Source organism: Phyllobates terribilis, unplaced genomic scaffold (assembly GCF_046119375.1).
Source record: "Phyllobates terribilis strain yellow unplaced genomic scaffold, ASM4611937v1 Scaffold_138__1_contigs__length_4804227, whole genome shotgun sequence".
NCBI lineage: Eukaryota > Metazoa > Chordata > Amphibia > Anura > Dendrobatidae > Phyllobates > Phyllobates terribilis.
Genome location: NW_027362898.1, coordinates 554,948 through 577,827, shown reverse-complemented (window position 1 = coordinate 577,827; position 22,880 = coordinate 554,948). Strand labels below are relative to the sequence as shown.

General features: G+C 50.3%; 7 non-coding genes and 1 pseudogene across 7 annotated transcripts; all 8 read right to left on the bottom strand.

Annotated features, from left to right (window-relative positions):
- Positions 1-634: 634 nt before the first annotated feature.
- On the bottom strand, positions 635-825 carry LOC141205211 (U2 spliceosomal RNA). Its single transcript, XR_012275983.1, has one exon. It is a non-coding gene; the product is annotated as a U2 spliceosomal RNA (small nuclear RNA).
- Positions 826-1,946: 1,121 nt separating this feature from the next.
- Positions 1,947-2,129, bottom strand: LOC141205451 (U2 spliceosomal RNA). The gene has a single exon (XR_012276216.1). It is a non-coding gene; the product is annotated as a U2 spliceosomal RNA (small nuclear RNA).
- Positions 2,130-7,680: 5,551 nt separating this feature from the next.
- Positions 7,681-7,758, bottom strand: LOC141205499 (U2 spliceosomal RNA; annotated as a pseudogene).
- Positions 7,759-8,880: 1,122 nt separating this feature from the next.
- LOC141205371 (U2 spliceosomal RNA) lies at positions 8,881-9,071 on the bottom strand. The gene has a single exon (XR_012276138.1). It is a non-coding gene; the product is annotated as a U2 spliceosomal RNA (small nuclear RNA).
- Positions 9,072-10,194: 1,123 nt separating this feature from the next.
- Positions 10,195-10,385, bottom strand: LOC141205210 (U2 spliceosomal RNA). The gene has a single exon (XR_012275982.1). It is a non-coding gene; the product is annotated as a U2 spliceosomal RNA (small nuclear RNA).
- A 1,120-nt stretch (positions 10,386-11,505) lies between these two features.
- LOC141205209 (U2 spliceosomal RNA) lies at positions 11,506-11,696 on the bottom strand. Its single transcript, XR_012275981.1, has one exon. It is a non-coding gene; the product is annotated as a U2 spliceosomal RNA (small nuclear RNA).
- Positions 11,697-12,818: 1,122 nt separating this feature from the next.
- On the bottom strand, positions 12,819-13,009 carry LOC141205208 (U2 spliceosomal RNA). Its single transcript, XR_012275980.1, has one exon. It is a non-coding gene; the product is annotated as a U2 spliceosomal RNA (small nuclear RNA).
- Positions 13,010-14,133: 1,124 nt separating this feature from the next.
- Positions 14,134-14,324, bottom strand: LOC141205207 (U2 spliceosomal RNA). Its single transcript, XR_012275979.1, has one exon. It is a non-coding gene; the product is annotated as a U2 spliceosomal RNA (small nuclear RNA).
- Between the last annotated feature and the right edge of the window lie 8,556 nt (positions 14,325-22,880).

Genomic DNA, 22,880 nt, shown 5'->3' with positions numbered 1-22,880 from the left:
GAAGCTCACAGAGACCACCATAAGCAACAGTTTAAAAGAATGCCACAGACTAATCAACCAAACTTTTTGGGTTGGTTTCTCTTTTATAGTCTGCAGGCATTAAATGAAAGAAGTCAGTGTTCCAGCAGAGGGAGACAACGTTTCAGAAAAGGCATTGTAGCAAACCAAAAAAGAAATTTTAAGCGCAGCAGAGTAACCAGCTCACATACCTGTTAGCTCAGGTGAGTTTAAAAGGCTGCTGTTGATAACAAGGGCATTTGCTAAATAGATGGTGTGTGTGCAACAATATACTGAAAGGTCAATTATATTGTGCAGCTTATCTCACCACCTGTAGTTATTTAGGTGAAAGCTCCAAAATGCTTGCCTAATATGTCTGTTTATCCAAAAGGAAGTATAGAGGGAGAGCTAGATAGATAGCATTGCATTACATTACATTACATGGCAATGCAATGCACAGTTGCTGAAGTTGAACCAAAATGAGCTTGTCATCTGGCTTCTGCAACTTTTAACATGAAAAATCCAATGAGGAGAAGAAAAGCAAAGCCAAAGAGTCCATCCCAAAATCCGACAAACAAGCAAAATGAACAAAAAGCATTGAATTCAATTCTTTCTGATTTTAGAAACTGCATTAAAGAAGGGGTGCACCGGTCCTGGAGATACTGCAATACCAGGTCAATGCGTGGAGTGGACAGAGCAAGCTCTTTTTCCATCTCCCTGTTCTAAAAATCCATTTAATATATGGTCCCCAGATAGGGGACGTATCAGATATTAAACTGATAAGAACAGATACTACACTTGATCTTAGCCAAAAGGCCGAGAAGCGATAACCAGAATTGGTTTCCGACTACGGTGCCACCCAAGGATTCTGAAAAGTCCATTTGTGGAGATGGCCTCCTGGACTCCCGTTAAGAAGACATGCTGACAACCTCTAGATCCCTCACATGCCTGCACTTTTCGGCTTGCTGCTGCTGCAATCCACGCGTTTTAGATCTGCATAACTCCACCTCTTTTAGCACAGTACCCTCAACCCCCGGCTGTTCCCACCCGCCTCAACACCGTTGGAAGGGAGGAGAACCAATTAAGGCGGGGGGGGGGGTGGAACGAGCAGCTGTCTACCCTTAGCAGGAGGGTTGCTGATTAATTACCTCTCCTGCTGCTGCTGCTGCTGGCTGTCCAGCAGCAGACTGAAGGTGGCTGCTGCTGTGCGCAGGTATATAAAGGCTCAGAGCCTATTATGACACGCGCAGCCAGCGTTCCATTGCCACATTCCGTCTACTGCAGGCGGGATACCTGGATGGCTGAATGTCACTGAGAAGCTCACAGAGACCGCCATAAGCAACAGTTTAAAAGAATGCCACAGACTAATCAACCAAACTTTTTGGGTTGGTTTCTCTTTTATAGTCTGCAGGCATTAAATGAAAGAAGTCAGTGTTCCAGCAGAGGGAGACAACGTTTCAGAAAAGGCATTGTAGCAAACCAAAAAAGAAATTTTAAGCGCAGCAGAGTAACCAGCTCACATACCTGTTAGCTCAGGTGAGTTTAAAAGGCTGCTGTTGATAACAAGGGCATTTGCTAAATAGATGGTGTGTGTGCAACAATATACTGAAAGGTCAATTATATTGTGCAGCTTATCTCACCACCTGTAGTTATTTAGGTGAAAGCTCCAAAATGCTTGCCTAATATGTCTGTTTATCCAAAAGGAAGTATAGAGGGAGAGCTAGATAGATAGCATTGCATTACATTACATTACATGGCAATGCAATGCACAGTTGCTGAAGTTGAACCAAAATGAGCTTGTCATCTGGCTTCTGCAACTTTTAACATGAAAAATCCAATGAGGAGAAGAAAAGCAAAGCCAAAGAGTCCATCCCAAAATCCGACAAACAAGCAAAATGAACAAAAAGCATTGAATTCAATTCTTTCTGATTTTAGAAACTGCATTAAAGAAGGGGTGCACCGGTCCTGGAGATACTGCAATACCAGGTCAATGCGTGGAGTGGACAGAGCAAGCTCTTTTTCCATCTCCCTGTTCTAAAAATCCATTTAATATATGGTCCCCAGATAGGGGACGTATCAGATATTAAACTGATAAGAACAGATATCTTTTATTAGCACAAAAAATAAGTTAACAGACAGTGTACAGTGCCGCAGCCCAGTACACACAGAATTCTACATCATATTTACATAGCATGAGGATACGACGCACTAACTAGACACATCACACCCCTATGCTACACAAAACACTCAATCTGAAAGAAAAAGCATGTCAATCAATACAGTACGACGAATCGTGATAAGGGATGGGGATTGGGAAAAAGGGGATGGGGAGGGGAAAATCACAGGCCCGAAGGTTTATTGAAAGACAAGACACATAAGGGGAGAGGGGGAGGAGGGGTTTAGTCCTCATCCTCGTCCTCCGGACCATCCACGATGGAATAGTCTCTGAGCAGGCTGTGGATCAGCCTGCGGCAGTCCTGGATGGACATCCTCTCCCTCCTCAAGATGAGCCGGTTCCTGGCGACCCAAACGGCATCCTTGAAGCAGTTCATAAGCCTCCTGGATGGCTCCAACGGTATGAACCCCAGGGAAGAGTCCGTAAAGCACAGAATGGTGCGATAGGCTCGCCCTGGGGACAGAGTTCCTCAGGTCGTCCTCAAGGGCAGTCAACAGGCGCTGTGCAAATCCGCAGTCCCAAAAAGTGTGCAAAGATGTTTCCTCCACGAAGGGGCACCTTGGGCAGTACCTGGTCTTGCACAGGTTCCGGGCATGCATGAATGACCGGACGGGCAGTCCGCCCTGAATCGCCATCCACAACAAGTCCTTGTGCCCGTTGGTCAGCCTGTCAGACGACACATTTGTCCACACAGTCTCCAGCGTGTCCTGGTGAAGTCCTGTGATGTTCTCCACGTCATCCTTGGCTCTGATGAGCTTGTGGATAGTTTTGGGCTTCCACAAGTCGGGCTTGAGTCCCTTCAGTTGATGTTCCCCCACAAATCGAACGACGTCTCCGTAGAACCATGGCGTCGTCCAGTTGTAGGGGAAGGAGCTGTCCCACTTGTCCCAGCCGAGTCGCCTCCAAAAAGGAAGCAGGAAGAAGCGAGACATGGACCTGCCCGCGGAGCCATTTTTGACTTGCAAAGTCCGGCGGACACAATCACACACAAAAGAGGATCGCAGGAGGGTGGGGATATCTGGAACGCCCTTCCCACCCTTGCGAGGCTCCTTGTACATGACGGCCCGCCTGACTCTGTCCATCTTGGATCCCCAGACAAAGTGAAACACTGTCCTGGTAATGGCCCTGCACACAGTGACGTGTGGGGGCCAGGCCTGCGCCGTGTACTGCAAGATGGGCAGGACCTCATTACGCAGGACGAGTGCCTTACCCTCACAAGTGAGGTGTCTGAGGCTCCAGAGTCCGATCCGTTGCTTCACTTTGGCCAAGCGTTCTTGCCAGGACTTGAGGGCCGCTCCTTCCTTCCCGAACCAGACTCCCAGCACCTTGAGGAAATCCGGTTGAATGTTGAAGGGGAAGGGGGCGGAGGAGGCCGGCTGCCAATCCCCGAAGAGCATGGCTTCCGACTTCCTGCAGTTGACTTTGGCCCCTGAAGCCCGGCCGAACCTCTCACACGTCTGGACGAGGGCGTCGACTGAACCACGATCAGCGCAGAAGACGGTGACGTCGTCCATGTAGAGCGAGCACTTGACCTCGTGTCGTCCCGGACCCGGTGCGGTGATCCCTCTGATCTCTCCATTCTGCCGGATAGCCTCTGCGAAGAGTTCTATAACACAAACAAAAAGAAGAGGTGATAGAGGGCAGCCTTGTCTGACCCCAGAGAGGACAGGGAAGGGGTCAGTCTTCCAGCCGTTCACCAACACCGAGCTGTGGATATCAAAATACATCAGACGGACATACGAACAAAACATGTTACCCAAACCTAACCGGTGCAGAGCTCGGCCCATGAACTCGTGGGAAACCCGGTCGAAGGCCTTCTCCTGATCCAAGGAGACCAGGGCCGCGTGTGCGCGGCGGACCTTGATGTACTCGACCGTGTCCCGCACGAGAGCGAGGCTGTCTGCGATGCGACGTCCAGGGATGCCGCAGGTCTGGTCCGGGTGGATGATCCGTCCGATGACCGTCTTAAGTCGTGTCGCCATCGTCTTGGCCAGGATCTTGTAGTCCACGTTGAGCAGAGTGATGGGACGCCAATTTCTCAGGTCGCACCTCTCTCCCTTCCGCTTGTACAGGATCGTGACCATTCCTTCCCTCAAAGATGGAGGCATTCTACCCTCCACCACCATCTCCTCGTACAGATCCAACAGGTCCGGACAGATGAGGTCTCCCAGCGCTACATAGAGCTCCGCTGGAAGACCATCACTGCCCGGGGTCCTGCCGGTCCTAAAGGATTTAGCGGCAGAGAGCAATTCGCCCACCATCAGAGGTTTGTCCAAGGCTGCCGTGCCTGCAGGATCAAGATGGTTAGTGATACCTGACAGGAACTTATCAGCAGCGTCGGGGTCGGTAGTCTTGTGGAAGTAGAGTTCGCTGTAGAAGTCGCTGACTACCCTCATCACATCCTCCTTCCCACGTTGCATGTTTCCGCTCTCGTCTCGCAGCTCGTTCAGGGGCGTGTGACCGGCATGAAGTTTCCTGAAAAAGAATGAGTTACATTTCTCACCCTTCTCCAGATTCTCCACTTTGGAACGGAAGACGATTCGCTTGGACTCCTCCTCAAAGTGCCTTTTCAGGCTCTTCTTGGTCTCCTCCAGCTCCTCCCTCACGTCCCAGCCGCAGTGAAGAAGGTCCTGCAGCGACCGCAGCTCGCGCTGCAGCCCTCTGAAGTCCCTCCTCTTCTCACACGCCTGTTGTCGACCCTTGGCCTGAAAGAAACAGCGAAACTCAAGTTTAACATATTCCCACCAATCAGAGACTGTTTGGAAGCTACCCTTGTAGGACTGCCACATTGCGTAGGCTGCTCTCAGCTCCTCCACGACTTCATCCTGAGCCAGCAGAGCACAATTCAGCTTCCAGGAGCCGGGGCCGGACGGAAAACCGTCGCCGAGGACACCTTGTAAGTGAATGGCTCTGTGGTCGGAGAAGAAGCAGGGGACCATCGAGTGCCTACTCTGCCTGACTGCCCGAGAGGTGAACACAAAGTCAATCCTGGAGCGGAGTGAGCCATCGGGTCGGCTCCACGAATAGTTTGTGGAGCCTCTCCCCATGGAGCCCACCACGTCCTGAAGAGAGGCCTCGGTTACCATCTCGATGAGCAGCTTGGACGTGATGTCCAACTTGGCAGATGTGCCAGAACTACGACCATCCTCCTCGATGGGGCAGTTGAAATCCCCGGCCATCACTAAGGTCCTGGTGGTGGCAAGCTGAAGCCGCAGGGTCTGGAAAAGCTCCAAACGCTCATTCTTCAGTGGGGACGCATACACGTTGATGAACCTGACAGGTTCTCCTGCCCAGTTGCCATCTACAACAAGAGCCCTGCCGCAGATGAGCTCCTGGACGGACTCAAGCGTGAATGCGCCCCCCCTGATCAGAATTGCGACCCCCGCAGACTTGCAGTCACCCCCACCAGACCAGTAGGATGGACCGTGGGACCACTCCCTGGCCAGATGTTTGAAGGACCTAGAGGAGGGAAGGGAACATTCCTGCAACATATAAACATCACACAACTGGGAAGTAAGGAAGGCATAAATAGTCTGACGTCTGAACTTGTCCTTGATGCTCCTGACATTAATGGAAAATAAGTTAATATTAGCCATCATGTAGGGAAAAAAGAAAAAGTTAGCGCAGGCAATACACCTTAGTTACCACTCCGGTCGGGTGGTCCCTCGTCGGTGTTGACTGCTGGTGACGGGATCACCAGCAGGCCCTCTTCCTCCATCTGGTCAAGCAGCGCGGCCTCGATCTCGGCGACCACCAGTTCCTCCTCTTCTGGCTCGGCCACCAGGGTCTCAACCATGTGCTGCATCTCTTCTGGCTCAGGGAGGGTATCCTCCTTTTCGCCTACGAAATCCAGAATCTTCTTTTTGGAGGATTCAGTAGCAGGGCTGTCCTCCACCTTCCTCTTTCCCCGGGTTGGAACTGGGGAGACAAGAAGGGGAAAATCCTCCTCGGAATAGATAGCGGCGGGTGGAGGAAAGGTTAATTCCACCGCTACCCTGGTCTGGGGAGGGAGAGTGGCTGCCGGGGCAGGGGAAAGGACACCTGCTGAGGAGTAGGGGAAGGAGGAAGAGGAAGTGGAATCCTCAGCAGGGGTGGCCGGGGTGGGGGGGGATTGGACGGGGGTGGCAGGGGGAGGGATCGAGAGAGGGGTGACAGAACTCTTACCCTCCTTTGACTTTTTCTTCTGCTTCGGAGCTGCTGGGACCGTCGCTGGGGCTTTGGCCACCGACTCCTTGACCGCTTTGGCCTTGGTCGTCTCAGCCTTGGCCGCTGGGGCCTTGGTCGTCGCGTCCTTGACCTTCACAGGCCTGGTCGTCGGGGCCTTGTCCTCCGGAGCTGGGGTCGTCGCAACCACCGATGCCCAGGATCTCTCACGCTTGGGGCAATCCTTGTACAGATGAGCCGCCAGCCCACACAGGTTGCAGGACGTCTTCTTCGGGCAGTCCTTCGAGCTGTGTCCTGTCACTCGACAAATCCTGCAGGCATCCTCCTTGCAGTCCTTCATCTCGTGGCCGTTCTTGCCGCATCTCCTGCAGTTCCGCGGCATGTCCGGGTAATAGATGAGGCCGTAGGAGTTGCCCAGGGAGAATGTCGGGGGCACGTGCCGAAGTCCGTCTGAGTACGCCAGGTCCCTGTGAACTCTAACGGTCACCGACCACTTACCTGTCCAGAAGCCGAGTCCATTCAGGATGTGAGAGGGTTCCTTCACAACCAAACAGAAGCGTCTCAGGAAGGTACAGATGTCTTGGCCTGGGGTGTGCGGGTTGCGCATGGAGACCGTGATCCTCCTTTCGTCCCTCTGGATAGGGCAGCTACCTGTAAAGGCAGAGAAAGAATTATCCGGTCCTTTTGCGCTTACCATTTCCCAGAACCTCCTACAGGTGTTCACAGTGGCGAAGGTGACGAAGAAGATCCCCGTCAAGAAGGTCTGGATGCTGAGGGTGTCCAACCTGGAGAAGCCTCGATCCAGCAGCATCTTCTGGCATAACACGTCCGAGGACATATCCGGCACCCTCCCATCCACTTCCTTCAGCTTCAGGGCCACCGTCTGCCGCATCCATGGCTCCAGGGCTGGAGCTTCGTGGCGGCGCTTCTGGGGTCCCTTCTGCTGGCCAGTCGTGGAGGCAGAGTCCTTGGGGTCAGAATAGGCTCCTGGCTGGGCCCTCCTGGCTGTCCCCTGCTCCAGGCTCTTCTTTTCGGTCTTCCTCGCAGCGCTTGCCATGGCTTTCCTCCTGCAGTTACTTCTTGGAGCTGGATCTGGAACTCTTCCCGGAATGGGTGGAGCTATGCAGATTCTTCTCCCGTCGTGTTCTGGACAAATTCCCCGAAAGCTCTTTGTCTCGATGATTTTCTTCCTCGAAGATTCCACAGGACAGCCCGATTCTTCTCCGAGTCTTCGTCTTCTTCTGGATTCTTTAGAGCTTCTTCCTCCCACCGATATCCGCCTTCCTTCTCCGATGTCAGCTGGGCTCCGAAGCTCTTCTCCTTCCGAGTTCGATCGCTCTCGTCAAGTGTAGATCGTAGCTCTTGTGTTCTTAAAAGAACAGATACTACACTTGATCTGAGCCAAAAGGCCGAGAAGCGATAACCAGAATTGGTTTCCGACTACGGTGCCACCCAAGGATTCTGAAAAGTCCATTTGTGGAGATGGCCACCTGGACTCCCGTTAAGAAGACATGCTGTCAACCTCTAGATCCCTCACATGCCTGCACTTTTCGGCTTGCTGCTGCTGCAATCCACGCGTTTTAGATCTGCATAACTCCACCTCTTTTAGCACAGTACCCTCAACCCCCGGCTGTTCCCACCCGCCTCAACACCGTTGGAAGGGAGGAGAACCAATTAAGGCGGGGGGGGGGGGTGGAACGAGCAGCTGTCTACCCTTAGCAGGAGGGTTGCTGATTAATTACCTCTCCTGCTGCTGCTGCTGCTGGCTGTCCAGCAGCAGACTGAAGGTGGCTGCTGCTGTGCGCAGGTATATAAAGGCTCAGAGCCTATTATGACACGCGCAGCCAGCGTTCCATTGCCACATTCCGTCTACTGCAGGCGGGATACCTGGATGGCTGAATGTCACTGAGAAGCTCACAGAGACCGCCATAAGCAACAGTTTAAAAGAATGCCACAGACTAATCAACCAAACTTTTTGGGTTGGTTTCTCTTTTATAGTCTGCAGGCATTAAATGAAAGAAGTCAGTGTTCCAGCAGAGGGAGACAACGTTTCAGAAAAGGCATTGTAGCAAACCAAAAAAGAAATTTTAAGCGCAGCAGAGTAACCAGCTCACATACCTGTTAGCTCAGGTGAGTTTAAAAGGCTGCTGTTGATAACAAGGGCATTTGCTAAATAGATGGTGTGTGTGCAACAATATACTGAAAGGTCAATTATATTGTGCAGCTTATCTCACCACCTGTAGTTATTTAGGTGAAAGCTCCAAAATGCTTGCCTAATATGTCTGTTTATCCAAAAGGAAGTATAGAGGGAGAGCTAGATAGATAGCATTGCATTACATTACATTACATGGCAATGCAATGCACAGTTGCTGAAGTTGAACCAAAATGAGCTTGTCATCTGGCTTCTGCAACTTTTAACATGAAAAATCCAATGAGGAGAAGAAAAGCAAAGCCAAAGAGTCCATCCCAAAATCCGACAAACAAGCAAAATGAACAAAAAGCATTGAATTCAATTCTTTCTGATTTTAGAAACTGCATTAAAGAAGGGGTGCACCGGTCCTGGAGATACTGCAATACCAGGTCAATGCGTGGAGTGGACAGAGCAAGCTCTTTTTCCATCTCCCTGTTCTAAAAATCCATTTAATATATGGTCCCCAGATAGGGGACGTATCAGATATTAAACTGATAAGAACAGATACTACACTTGATCTTAGCCAGAAGGCCGAGAAGCGATAACCAGAATTGGTTTCCGACTACGGTGCCACCCAAGGATTCTGAAAAGTCCATTTGTGGAGATGGCCACCTGGACTCCCGTTAAGAAGACATGCTGTCAACCTCTAGATCCCTCACATGCCTGCACTTTTCGGCTTGCTGCTGCTGCAATCCACGCGTTTTAGATCTGCATAACTCCACCTCTTTTAGCACAGTACCCTCAACCCCCGACTGTTCCCACCCGCCTCAACACCGTTGGAAGGGAGGAGAACCAATTAAGGCGGGTGGGGGGGGGTGGAACGAGCAGCTGTCTACCCTTAGCAGGAGGGTTGCTGATTAATTACCTCTCCTGCTGCTGCTGCTGCTGGCTGTCCAGCAGCAGACTGAAGGTGGCTGCTGCTGTGCGCAGGTATATAAAGGCTCAGAGCCTATTATGACACGCGCAGCCAGCGTTCCATTGCCACATTCCGTCTACTGCAGGCGGGATACCTGGATGGCTGAATGTCACTGAGAAGCTCACAGAGACCGCCATAAGCAACAGTTTAAAAGAATGCCACAGACTAATCAACCAAACTTTTTGGGCTGGTTTCTCTTTTATAGTCTGCAGGCATTAAATGAAAGAAGTCAGTGTTCCAGCAGAGGGAGACAACGTTTCAGAAAAGGCATTGTAGCAAACCAAAAAAGAAATTTTAAGCGCAGCAGAGTAACCAGCTCACATACCTGTTAGCTCAGGTGAGTTTAAAAGGCTGCTGTTGATAACAAGGGCATTTGCTAAATAGATGGTGTGTGTGCAACAATATACTGAAAGGTCAATTATATTGTGCAGCTTATCTCACCACCTGTAGTTATTTAGGTGAAAGCTCCAAAATGCTTGCCTAATATGTCTGTTTATCCAAAAGGAAGTATAGAGGGAGAGCTAGATAGATAGCATTGCATTACATTACATTACATGGCAATGCAATGCACAGTTGCTGAAGTTGAACCAAAATGAGCTTGTCATCTGGCTTCTGCAACTTTTAACATGAAAAATCCAATGAGGAGAAGAAAAGCAAAGCCAAAGAGTCCATCCCAAAATCCGACAAACAAGCAAAATGAACAAAAAGCATTGAATTCAATTCTTTCTGATTTTAGAAACTGCATTAAAGAAGGGGTGCACCGGTCCTGGAGATACTGCAATACCAGGTCAATGCGTGGAGTGGACAGAGCAAGCTCTTTTTCCATCTCCCTGTTCTAAAAATCCATTTAATATATGGTCCCCAGATAGGGGACGTATCAGATATTAAACTGATAAGAACAGATACTACACTTGATCTTAGCCAAAAGGCCGAGAAGCGATAACCAGAATTGGTTTCCGACTACGGTGCCACCCAAGGATTCTGAAAAGTCCATTTGTGGAGATGGCCACCTGGACTCCCGTTAAGAAGACATGCTGTCAACCTCTAGATCCCTCACATGCCTGCACTTTTCGGCTTGCTGCTGCTGCAATCCACGCGTTTTAGATCTGCATAACTCCACCTCTTTTAGCACAGTACCCTCAACCCCCGGCTGTTCCCACCCGCCTCAACACCGTTGGAAGGGAGGAGAACCAATTAAGGCGGGGGGGGGGTGGAACGAGCAGCTGTCTACCCTTAGCAGGAGGGTTGCTGATTAATTACCTCTCCTGCTGCTGCTGCTGCTGGCTGTCCAGCAGCAGACTGAAGGTGGCTGCTGCTGTGCGCAGGTATATAAAGGCTCAGAGCCTATTATGACACGCGCAGCCAGCGTTCCATTGCCACATTCCGTCTACTGCAGGCGGGATACCTGGATGGCTGAATGTCACTGAGAAGCTCACAGAGACCGCCATAAGCAACAGTTTAAAAGAATGCCACAGACTAATCAACCAAACTTTTTGGGTTGGTTTCTCTTTTATAGTCTGCAGGCATTAAATGAAAGAAGTCAGTGTTCCAGCAGAGGGAGACAACGTTTCAGAAAAGGCATTGTAGCAAACCAAAAAAGAAATTTTAAGCGCAGCAGAGTAACCAGCTCACATACCTGTTAGCTCAGGTGAGTTTAAAAGGCTGCTGTTGATAACAAGGGCATTTGCTAAATAGATGGTGTGTGTGCAACAATATACTGAAAGGTCAATTATATTGTGCAGCTTATCTCACCACCTGTAGTTATTTAGGTGAAAGCTCCAAAATGCTTGCCTAATATGTCTGTTTATCCAAAAGGAAGTATAGAGGGAGAGCTAGATAGATAGCATTGCATTACATTACATTACATGGCAATGCAATGCACAGTTGCTGAAGTTGAACCAAAATGAGCTTGTCATCTGGCTTCTGCAACTTTTAACATGAAAAATCCAATGAGGAGAAGAAAAGCAAAGCCAAAGAGTCCATCCCAAAATCCGACAAACAAGCAAAATGAACAAAAAGCATTGAATTCAATTCTTTCTGATTTTAGAAACTGCATTAAAGAAGGGGTGCACCGGTCCTGGAGATACTGCAATACCAGGTCAATGCGTGGAGTGGACAGAGCAAGCTCTTTTTCCATCTCCCTGTTCTAAAAATCCATTTAATATATGGTCCCCAGATAGGGGACGTATCAGATATTAAACTGATAAGAACAGATACTACACTTGATCTTAGCCAAAAGGCCGAGAAGCGATAACCAGAATTGGTTTCCGACTACGGTGCCACCCAAGGATTCTGAAAAGTCCATTTGTGGAGATGGCCACCTGGACTCCCGTTAAGAAGACATGCTGTCAACCTCTAGATCCCTCACATGCCTGCACTTTTCGGCTTGCTGCTGCTGCAATCCACGCGTTTTAGATCTGCATAACTCCACCTCTTTTAGCACAGTACCCTCAACCCCCGGCTGTTCCCACCCGCCTCAACACCGTTGGAAGGGAGGAGAACCAATTAAGGCGGGGGGGGGGGGTGGAACGAGCAGCTGTCTACCCTTAGCAGGAGGGTTGCTGATTAATTACCTCTCCTGCTGCTGCTGCTGCTGGCTGTCCAGCAGCAGACTGAAGGTGGCTGCTGCTGTGCGCAGGTATATAAAGGCTCAGAGCCTATTATGACACGCGCAGCCAGCGTTCCATTGCCACATTCCGTCTACTGCAGGCGGGATACCTGGATGGCTGAATGTCACTGAGAAGCTCACAGAGACCGCCATAAGCAACAGTTTAAAAGAATGCCACAGACTAATCAACCAAACTTTTTGGGTTGGTTTCTCTTTTATAGTCTGCAGGCATTAAATGAAAGAAGTCAGTGTTCCAGCAGAGGGAGACAACGTTTCAGAAAAGGCATTGTAGCAAACCAAAAAAGAAATTTTAAGCGCAGCAGAGTAACCAGCTCACATACCTGTTAGCTCAGGTGAGTTTAAAAGGCTGCTGTTGATAACAAGGGCATTTGCTAAATAGATGGTGTGTGTGCAACAATATACTGAAAGGTCAATTATATTGTGCAGCTTATCTCACCACCTGTAGTTATTTAGGTGAAAGCTCCAAAATGCTTGCCTAATATGTCTGTTTATCCAAAAGGAAGTATAGAGGGAGAGCTAGATAGATAGCATTGCATTACATTACATTACATGGCAATGCAATGCACAGTTGCTGAAGTTGAACCAAAATGAGCTTGTCATCTGGCTTCTGCAACTTTTAACATGAAAAATCCAATGAGGAGAAGAAAAGCAAAGCCAAAGAGTCCATCCCAAAATCCGACAAACAAGCAAAATGAACAAAAAGCATTGAATTCAATTCTTTCTGATTTTAGAAACTGCATTAAAGAAGGGGTGCACCGGTCCTGGAGATACTGCAATACCAGGTCAATGCGTGGAGTGGACAGAGCAAGCTCTTTTTCCATCTCCCTGTTCTAAAAATCCATTTAATATATGGTCCCCAGATAGGGGACGTATCAGATATTAAACTGATAAGAACAGATACTACACTTGATCTTAGCCAAAAGGCCGAGAAGCGATAACCAGAATTGGTTTCCGACTACGGTGCCACCCAAAGATTCTGAAAAGTCCATTTGTGGAGATGGCCACCTGGACTCCCGTTAAGAAGACATGCTGTCAACCTCTAGATCCCTCACATGCCTGCACTTTTCGGCTTGCTGCTGCTGCAATCCACGCGTTTTAGATCTGCATAACTCCACCTCTTTTAGCACAGTACCCTCAACCCCCGGCTGTTCCCACCCGCCTCAACACCGTTGGAAGGGAGGAGAACCAATTAAGGCGGGGGGGGGGGGGGTGGAACGAGCAGCTGTCTACCCTTAGCAGGAGGGTTGCTGATTAATTACCTCTCCTGCTGCTGCTGCTGCTGGCTGTCCAGCAGCAGACTGAAGGTGGCTGCTGCTGTGCGCAGGTATATAAAGGCTCAGAGCCTATTATGACACGCGCAGCCAGCGTTCCATTGCCACATTCCGTCTACTGCAGGCGGGATACCTGGATGGCTGAATGCTACTGAGAAGCTCACAGAGACCGCCATAAGCAACAGTTTAAAAGAATGCCACAGACTAATCAACCAAACTTTTTGGGTTGGTTTCTCTTTTATAGTCTGCAGGCATTAAATGAAAGAAGTCAGTGTTCCAGCAGAGGGAGACAACGTTTCAGAAAAGGCATTGTAGCAAACCAAAAAAGAAATTTTAAGCGCAGCAGAGTAACCAGCTCACATACCTGTTAGCTCAGGTGAGTTTAAAAGGCTGCTGTTGATAACAAGGGCATTTGCTAAATAGATGGTGTGTGTGCAACAATATACTGAAAGGTCAATTATATTGTGCAGCTTATCTCACCACCTGTAGTTATTTAGGTGAAAGCTCCAAAATGCTTGCCTAATATGTCTGTTTATCCAAAAGGAAGTATAGAGGGAGAGCTAGATAGATAGCATTGCATTACATTACATTACATGGCAATGCAATGCACAGTTGCTGAAGTTGAACCAAAATGAGCTTGTCATCTGGCTTCTGCAACTTTTAACATGAAAAATCCAATGAGGAGAAGAAAAGCAAAGCCAAAGAGTCCATCCCAAAATCCGACAAACAAGCAAAATGAACAAAAAGCATTGAATTCAATTCTTTCTGATTTTAGAAACTGCATTAAAGAAGGGGTGCACCGGTCCTGGAGATACTGCAATACCAGGTCAATGCGTGGAGTGGACAGAGCAAGCTCTTTTTCCATCTCCCTGTTCTAAAAATCCATTTAATATATGGTCCCCAGATAGGGGACGTATCAGATATTAAACTGATAAGAACAGATACTACACTTGATCTTAGCCAAAAGGCCGAGAAGCGATAACCAGAATTGGTTTCCGACTACGGTGCCACCCAAGGATTCTGAAAAGTCCATTTGTGGAGATGGCCACCTGGACTCCCGTTAAGAAGACATGCTGTCAACCTCTAGATCCCTCACATGCCTGCACTTTTCGGCTTGCTGCTGCTGCAATCCACGCGTTTTAGATCTGCATAACTCCACCTCTTTTAGCACAGTACCCTCAACCCCCGGCTGTTCCCACCCGCCTCAACACCGTTGGAAGGGAGGAGAACCAATTAAGGCGGGGGGGGGGGTGGAACGAGCAGCTGTCTACCCTTAGCAGGAGGGTTGCTGATTAATTACCTCTCCTGCTGCTGCTGCTGCTGGCTGTCCAGCAGCAGACTGAAGGTGGCTGCTGCTGTGCGCAGGTATATAAAGGCTCAGAGCCTATTATGACACGCGCAGCCAGCGTTCCATTGCCACATTCCGTCTACTGCAGGCGGGATACCTGGATGGCTGAATGTCACTGAGAAGCTCACAGAGACCGCCATAAGCAACAGTTTAAAAGAATGCCACAGACTAATCAACCAAACTTTTTGGGTTGGTTTCTCTTTTATAGTCTGCAGGCATTAAATGAAAGCAGTCAGTGTTCCAGCAGAGGGAGACAACGTTTCAGAAAAGGCATTGTAGCAAACCAAAAAAGAAATTTTAAGCGCAGCAGAGTAACCAGCTCACATACCTGTTAGCTCAGGTGAGTTTAAAAGGCTGCTGTTGATAACAAGGGCATTTGCTAAATAGATGGTGTGTGTGCAACAATATACTGAAAGGTCAATTATATTGTGCAGCTTATCTCACCACTAGTGTTGAGCGATACCTTCCGATATCGGGAAATATCGGATCGGATTGGATCGGACCGATACCGAAAAAGTATCGGATATCGCCGATTCCGATACCGGAAACCAATGCAAGTCAATGGGACATAAATATCGGAATTAAAATAAACCCTTTCTTTCCTTGTAGGTTATTTCTACATGAAGGAAAACAACTAAGAATAATGTAGAATGTATTGGGGGAGGTGGGGGAGACAATAAAGGCATAGAGGTTTAGCCCAGTCAAATGGAATAGCAGGAATTAATATTTTTTTATTATGTTCTGAGTTACGGAAATATTAACTATGTTAAGTATTTTTATATTTTGTCAGATATTTATGTTTCACTACTTCCATGCTCTTCACCTTCTTTTTTACTTCTCCCACACTTTCTCCTTCATCATCCTCAGCATCTTTTTCATCCACTTCTTCTTCACCTTCTTCTTCTTCACCTTCTTCGTATTATTCTTTTTTTTACATTCTTCATATTCTACTTCTTCATCTTCTTCATATTCTTCTTCTTCATCATATTCTTATTTGTGACAGGCATTCCTGTAGTTGTTATCTATAAAAGGTTGGACATTACACCTTTCGTTCTGCCCGTCACAAAAGATTTACAACAGGATTTGTCCGCGTTCAGTTTGGCCTGCAGCAGCAGGTCTTTTCCAGGGGCACCACGAGGAGGAACGGACTCACCCCCATACACTGCTTAGTCATCTTCTGCTTATAATTTAGATATTATCTTTTGCTCTGATTTTTAGTCTTATGCTTAATGTTCTTCCGCTTTTTGTTCTGCAGCTTCTTGTATTTCTGCTTCTTGGTTTTCTGTCTCTTGTTTTTCTGTATCTTGGTGCTTGTCTTCTCTTCTTTGTCTTCTTGGTCAACTTCTTCAGGGTCATCTTCTTGGTCTTCTTCGGGGTGGTCTTCAGGGTCGTCGTCTTCGGGGGTCCTCGTCTTCGGGGTCCTCGTCTTCTTCGGGTTGGTCTTCTGGGTCCTCGTCTTCGGGGTCCTCGTCTTCTTCGGGGTGGTCTTCAGGGTCCTCGTCTTCTTCGGGGTGGTCTTCAGGGTCCTCGTCTTCTTCGGGGTGGTCTTCAGGGTCCTCGTCTTCAGGGTCATTGTCTTCGGGGTCCTCGTCTTCTTAGGGTTGGTCTTCAGGGTCCTCGTCTTCAGGGTCCTCGTCAGGGAGATCCAGAGTGATTACCAAGAACCATTTCAAAAAGCTTGAACTTGGAAATGTAGCAGAAGGTACAAGAAAGCTGAGGAACTACCGAGGACCAGCTGACGGTACTGGAACCCGGATGGATAGCAGAAGGTACAAGAGCCAATGGAACTACCGAGGACCAGCTGATGTTACTGGAACTCGGTTACTAAGCAGGAGGTACCTGTGCCAGAAAGCACTACCAAGGACCAGCAGACGTTGGTGGAACTTGGATACCGAGAAGGAGGCACCTAATCCAAAGGCACTGCCGAGAACCAGCTGACGGTACTGGAACCCGGATGGGTAGCAGAAGGTACAAGAGCCAATGGAACTACCGAGGACCAGCTGATGTTACTGGAACCCGGATGGGTAGCAGAAGGTACAAGAGCCAATGGAACTACCGAGGACCAGCTGATGTTACTGGAACTCGGTTACTAAGCAGGAGGTACCTGTGCCAGAAAGCACTACCAAGGACCAGCAGACGTTGGTGGAACTTGGATACCGAGAAGGAGGCACCTAATCCAAAGGCACTGCCGAGAACCAGCTGACGGTACTGGAACCCGGATGGGTAGCAGAAGGTACCCATGTAAAAAAAAAGTTCAAGGCCGCGAGCCGGCCGCAGTTACCAAAACCCACAGTCCTACAGAGGGTGCTTGTCCTATTGGCACTATGGAACCAGCCTTCATTGCCAGATCCCGCAGCCCACATAGGAGTCACCTAAACTGCAGGCACCATAGAGTCGGCTAACCCGACCGCAACACGACAGGACAACGCATTGGAGGCAAAGTGACGTTGACACTACCCGGAAACAGCTGGCGTGCTGGAACCAGGCTGGGCAGGAGGGAGTACCCGTGCCAAAGACACTGCCGAGAACCAGCTGACGGTACTGGAACCCGGATGGGTAGCAGAAGATACAAGAGCAAATGGAACTACCGAGGACCAGCTGACGGTACTGGAACCCGGATGGGTAGCAGAAGGTACAAGAGCCAATGGAACTACCGAGGACCAGCTGATGTTACTGGAACTCGGTTACTAAGCAGGAGGTACCTGTGCCAGAAAGCACTACCAAGGACCAGCAGACGTTGGTGGAACTTGGATACCGAGAAGGAGGCACCTAATCCAAAGGCACTGCCGAGAACCAGCTGACGGTACTGGAACCCGGATGGGTAGCAGAAGGTACCCATGTAAAAAAAAAGTTCAAGGCCGCGAGCCGGCCGCAGTTACCAAAACCCACAGTCCTACAGAGGGTGCTTGTCCTATTGGCACTATGGAACCAGCCTTCATTGCCAGATCCCGCAGCCCACATAGGAGTCACCTAAACTGCAGGCACCATAGAGTCGGCTAACCCGACCGCAACACGACAGGACAACGCATTGGAGGCAAAGTGACGTTGACACTACCCGGAAACAGCTGGCGTGCTGGAACCAGGCTGGGCAGGAGGGAGTACCCATGCCAAAGACACTGCCGAGAACCAGCTGACGGTACTGGAACCCGGATGGGTAGCAGAAGATACAAGAGCAAATGGAACTACCGAGGACCAGCTGACGGTACTGGAACCCGGATGGGTAGCAGAAGGTACAAGAGCCAATGGAACTACCGAGGACCAGCTGATGTTACTGGAACTCGGTTACTAAGCAGGAGGTACCTGTGCCAGAAAGCACTACCAAGGACCAGCAGACGTTGGTGGAACTTGGATACCGAGAAGGAGGCACCTAATCCAAAGGCACTGCCGAGAACCAGCTGACGGTACTGGAACCCGGATGGGTAGCAGAAGGTACCCATGTAAAAAAAAAGTTCAAGGCCGCGAGCCGGCCGCAGTTACCAAAACCCACAGTCCTACAGAGGGTGCTTGTCCTATTGGCACTATGGAACCAGCCTTCATTGCCAGATCCCGCAGCCCACATAGGAGTCACCTAAACTGCAGGCACCATAGAGTCGGCTAACCCGACCGCAACACGACAGGACAACGCATTGGAGGCAAAGTGACGTTGACACTACCCGGAAACAGCTGGCGTGCTGGAACCAGGCTGGGCAGGAGGGAGTACCCGTGCCAAAGACACTGCCGAGAACCAGCTGACGGTACTGGAACCCGGATGGGTAGCAGAAGATACAAGAGCAAATGGAACTACCGAGGACCAGCTGACGGTACTGGAACCCGGATGGGTAGCAGAAGGTACAAGAGCCAATGGAACTACCGAGGACCAGCTGATGTTACTGGAACTCGGTTACTAAGCAGGAGGTACCTGTGCCAGAAAGCACTACCAAGGACCAGCAGACGTTGGTGGAACTTGGATACCGAGAAGGAGGCACCTAATCCAAAGGCACTGCCGAGAACCAGCTGACGGTACTGGAACCCGGATGGGTAGCAGAAGGTACCCATGTAAAAAAAAAGTTCAAGGCCGCGAGCCGGCCGCAGTTACCAAAACCCACAGTCCTACAGAGGGTGCTTGTCCTATTGGCACTATGGAAGCAGCCTTCATTGCCAGATCCCGCAGCCCACATAGGAGTCACCTAAACTGCAGGCACCATAGAGTCGGCTAACCCGACCGCAACACGACAGGACAACGCATTGGAGGCAAAGTGACGTTGACACTACCCGGAAACAGCTGGCGTGCTGGAACCAGGCTGGGCAGGAGGGAGTACCCGTGCCAAAGACACTGCCGAGAACCAGCTGACGGTACTGGAACCCGGATGGGTAGCAGAAGATACAAGAGCAAATGGAACTACCGAGGACCAGCTGACGGTACTGGAACCCGGATGGGTAGCAGAAGGTACAAGAGCCAATGGAACTACCGAGGACCAGCTGATGTTACTGGAACTCGGTTACTAAGCAGGAGGTACCTGTGCCAGAAAGCACTACCAAGGACCAGCAGACGTTGGTGGAACTTGGATACCGAGAAGGAGGCACCTAATCCAAAGGCACTGCCGAGAACCAGCTGACGGTACTGGAACCCGGATGGGTAGCAGAAGGTACCCATGTAAAAAAAAAGTTCAAGGCCGCGAGCCGGCCGCAGTTACCAAAACCCACAGTCCTACAGAGGGTGCTTGTCCTATTGGCACTATGGAACCAGCCTTCATTGCCAGATCCCGCAGCCCACATAGGAGTCACCTAAACTGCAGGCACCATAGAGTCGGCTAACCCGACCGCAACACGACAGGACAACGCATTGGAGGCAAAGTGACGTTGACACTACCCGGAAACAGCTGGCGTGCTGGAACCAGGCTGGGCAGGAGGGAGTACCCGTGCCAAAGACACTGCCGAGAACCAGCTGACGGTACTGGAACCCGGATGGGTAGCAGAAGATACAAGAGCAAATGGAACTACCGAGGACCAGCTGACGGTACTGGAACCCGGATGGGTAGCAGAAGGTACAAGAGCCAATGGAACTACCGAGGACCAGCTGATGTTACTGGAACTCGGTTACTAAGCAGGAGGTACCTGTGCCAGAAAGCACTACCAAGGACCAGCAGACGTTGGTGGAACTTGGATACCGAGAAGGAGCCACCTAATCCAAAGGCACTGCCGAGAACCAGCTGACGGTACTGGAACCCGGATGGGTAGCAGAAGGTACCCATGTAAAAAAAAAGTTCAAGGCCGCGAGCCGGCCGCAGTTACCAAAACCCACAGTCCTACAGAGGGTGCTTGTCCTATTGGCACTATGGAACCAGCCTTCATTGCCAGATCCCGCAGCCCACATAGGAGTCACCTAAACTGCAGGCACCATAGAGTCGGCTAACCCGACCGCAACACGACAGGACAACGCATTGGAGGCAAAGTGACGTTGACACTACCCGGAAACAGCTGGCGTGCTGGAACCAGGCTGGGCAGGAGGGAGTACCCGTGCCAAAGACACTGCCGAGAACCAGCTGACGGTACTGGAACCCGGATGGGTAGCAGAAGATACAAGAGCAAATGGAACTACCGAGGACCAGCTGACGGTACTGGAACCCGGATGGGTAGCAGAAGGTACAAGAGCCAATGGAACTACCGAGGACCAGCTGATGTTACTGGAACTCGGTTACTAAGCAGGAGGTACCTGTGCCAGAAAGCACTACCAAGGACCAGCAGACGTTGGTGGAACTTGGATACCGAGAAGGAGGCACCTAATCCAAAGGCACTGCCGAGAACCAGCTGACGGTACTGGAACCCGGATGGGTAGCAGAAGGTACCCATGTAAAAAAAAAGTTCAAGGCCGCGAGCCGGCCGCAGTTACCAAAACCCACAGTCCTACAGAGGGTGCTTGTCCTATTGGCACTATGGAACCAGCCTTCATTGCCAGATCCCGCAGCCCACATAGGAGTCACCTAAACTGCAGGCACCATAGAGTCGGCTAACCCGACCGCAACACGACAGGACAACGCATTGGAGGCAAAGTGACGTTGACACTAGACGGAAACAGCTGGCGTGCTGGAACCAGGCTGGGCAGGAGGGAGTACCCGTGCCAAAGACACTGCCGAGAACCAGCTGACGGTACTGGAACCCGGATGGGTAGCAGAAGATACAAGAGCAAATGGAACTACCGAGGACCAGCTGACGGTACTGGAACCCGGATGGGTAGCAGAAGGTACAAGAGCCAATGGAACTACCGAGGACCAGCTGATGTTACTGGAACTCGGTTACTAAGCAGGAGGTACCTGTGCCAGAAAGCACTACCAAGGACCAGCAGACGTTGGTGGAACTTGGATACCGAGAAGGAGGCACCTAATCCAAAGGCACTGCCGAGAACCAGCTGACGGTACTGGAACCCGGATGGGTAGCAGAAGGTACCCATGTAAAAAAAAAGTTCAAGGCCGCGAGCCGGCCGCAGTTACCAAAACCCACAGTCCTACAGAGGGTGCTTGTCCTATTGGCACTATGGAACCAGCCTTCATTGCCAGATCCCGCAGCCCACATAGGAGTCACCTAAACTGCAGGCACCATAGAGTCGGCTAACCCGACCGCAACACGACAGGACAACGCATTGGAGGCAAAGTGACGTTGACACTACCCGGAAACAGCTGGCGTGCTGGAACCAGGCTGGGCAGGAGGGAGTACCCGTGCCAAAGACACTGCCGAGAACCAGCTGACGGTACTGGAACCCGGATGGGTAGCAGAAGATACAAGAGCAAATGGAACTACCGAGGACCAGCTGACGGTACTGGAACCCGGATGGGTAGCAGAAGGTACAAGAGCCAATGGAACTACCGAGGACCAGCTGATGTTACTGGAACTCGGTTACTAAGCAGGAGGTACCTGTGCCAGAAAGCACTACCAAGGACCAGCAGACGTTGGTGGAACTTGGATACCGAGAAGGAGGCACCTAATCCAAAGGCACTGCCGAGAACCAGCTGACGGTACTGGAACCCGGATGGGTAGCAGAAGGTACCCATGTAAAAAAAAAGTTCAAGGCCGCGAGCCGGCCGCAGTTACCAAAACCCACAGTCCTACAGAGGGTGCTTGTCCTATTGGCACTATGGAACCAGCCTTCATTGCCAGATCCCGCAGCCCACATAGGAGTCACCTAAACTGCAGGCACCATAGAGTCGGCTAACCCGACCGCAACACGACAGGACAACGCATTGGAGGCAAAGTGACGTTGACACTACCCGGAAACAGCTGGCGTGCTGGAACCAGGCTGGGCAGGAGGGAGTACCCGTGCCAAAGACACTGCCGAGAACCAGCTGACGGTACTGGAACCCGGATGGGTAGCAGAAGGTACAAGAGCCAATGGAACTGCCGAGAACCAGCTGGCGGTGCTGGAGCCCAGGGTAAATACTAAAAACAGAAGAGCCAGAGGTGTATTTGGAGGAGGTTTTAAATCCGTACTACAGTGGATGTGGACAAAGCAGGAGAATTTGCCGGACACACAGCTGGGGATCAGCTGACGTTACTGAATCCCAATAACACTGGAGCAAGCGTTGACTGTGCAGACGGCACTTCTGAGCAGCAACTAGAGGTATTGGAGCCCAGGGTAAATACTAAAAACGGAGGAGCCAGAGGTGTAATTGGAGCAAGTTTTAAATAAGTAGCACAGTGAATATGGACAGAGAAGGAGAAATTGCCGTGAACACAGCAGGGGAACAGCTGACGTTACCGAACCCCAATAACACCGCAGCAAGTGTTGACTGTGCAGACGGCACTTCCGAGCGCCAACTGGCGGTGCTGGAGCCCAGGGATAAGAATGAAAACAGAGGAGCCAGAGGTGTAATTGGAGCAACTTTAAAATCTGTAGTAGTGAGAATGTGGACAGAGCAGGAGAAATTGCCGTCCGCACAGCAGGGGAACAGCTGACGTTACTGAACCCCAATAACACGGCAGCAAGTGTTGACTGTGCAGACAGCACTTCCGAGCGCCAACTGGCGGTGTTGGAGCCCAGGGTAAATACTAAAAACGGAGGAGCCAGAGGTGTAATTGGAGCAAGTTTTAAATAAGTAGCACAGTGAATATGGACAGAGCAGGAGAAATTGCCGTGAACACAGCAGGGGAACAGCTGACGTTACTGAACCCCAATAACATGGTAGCAAGTGTTGACTGTGCAGACGGCACTTCCGAG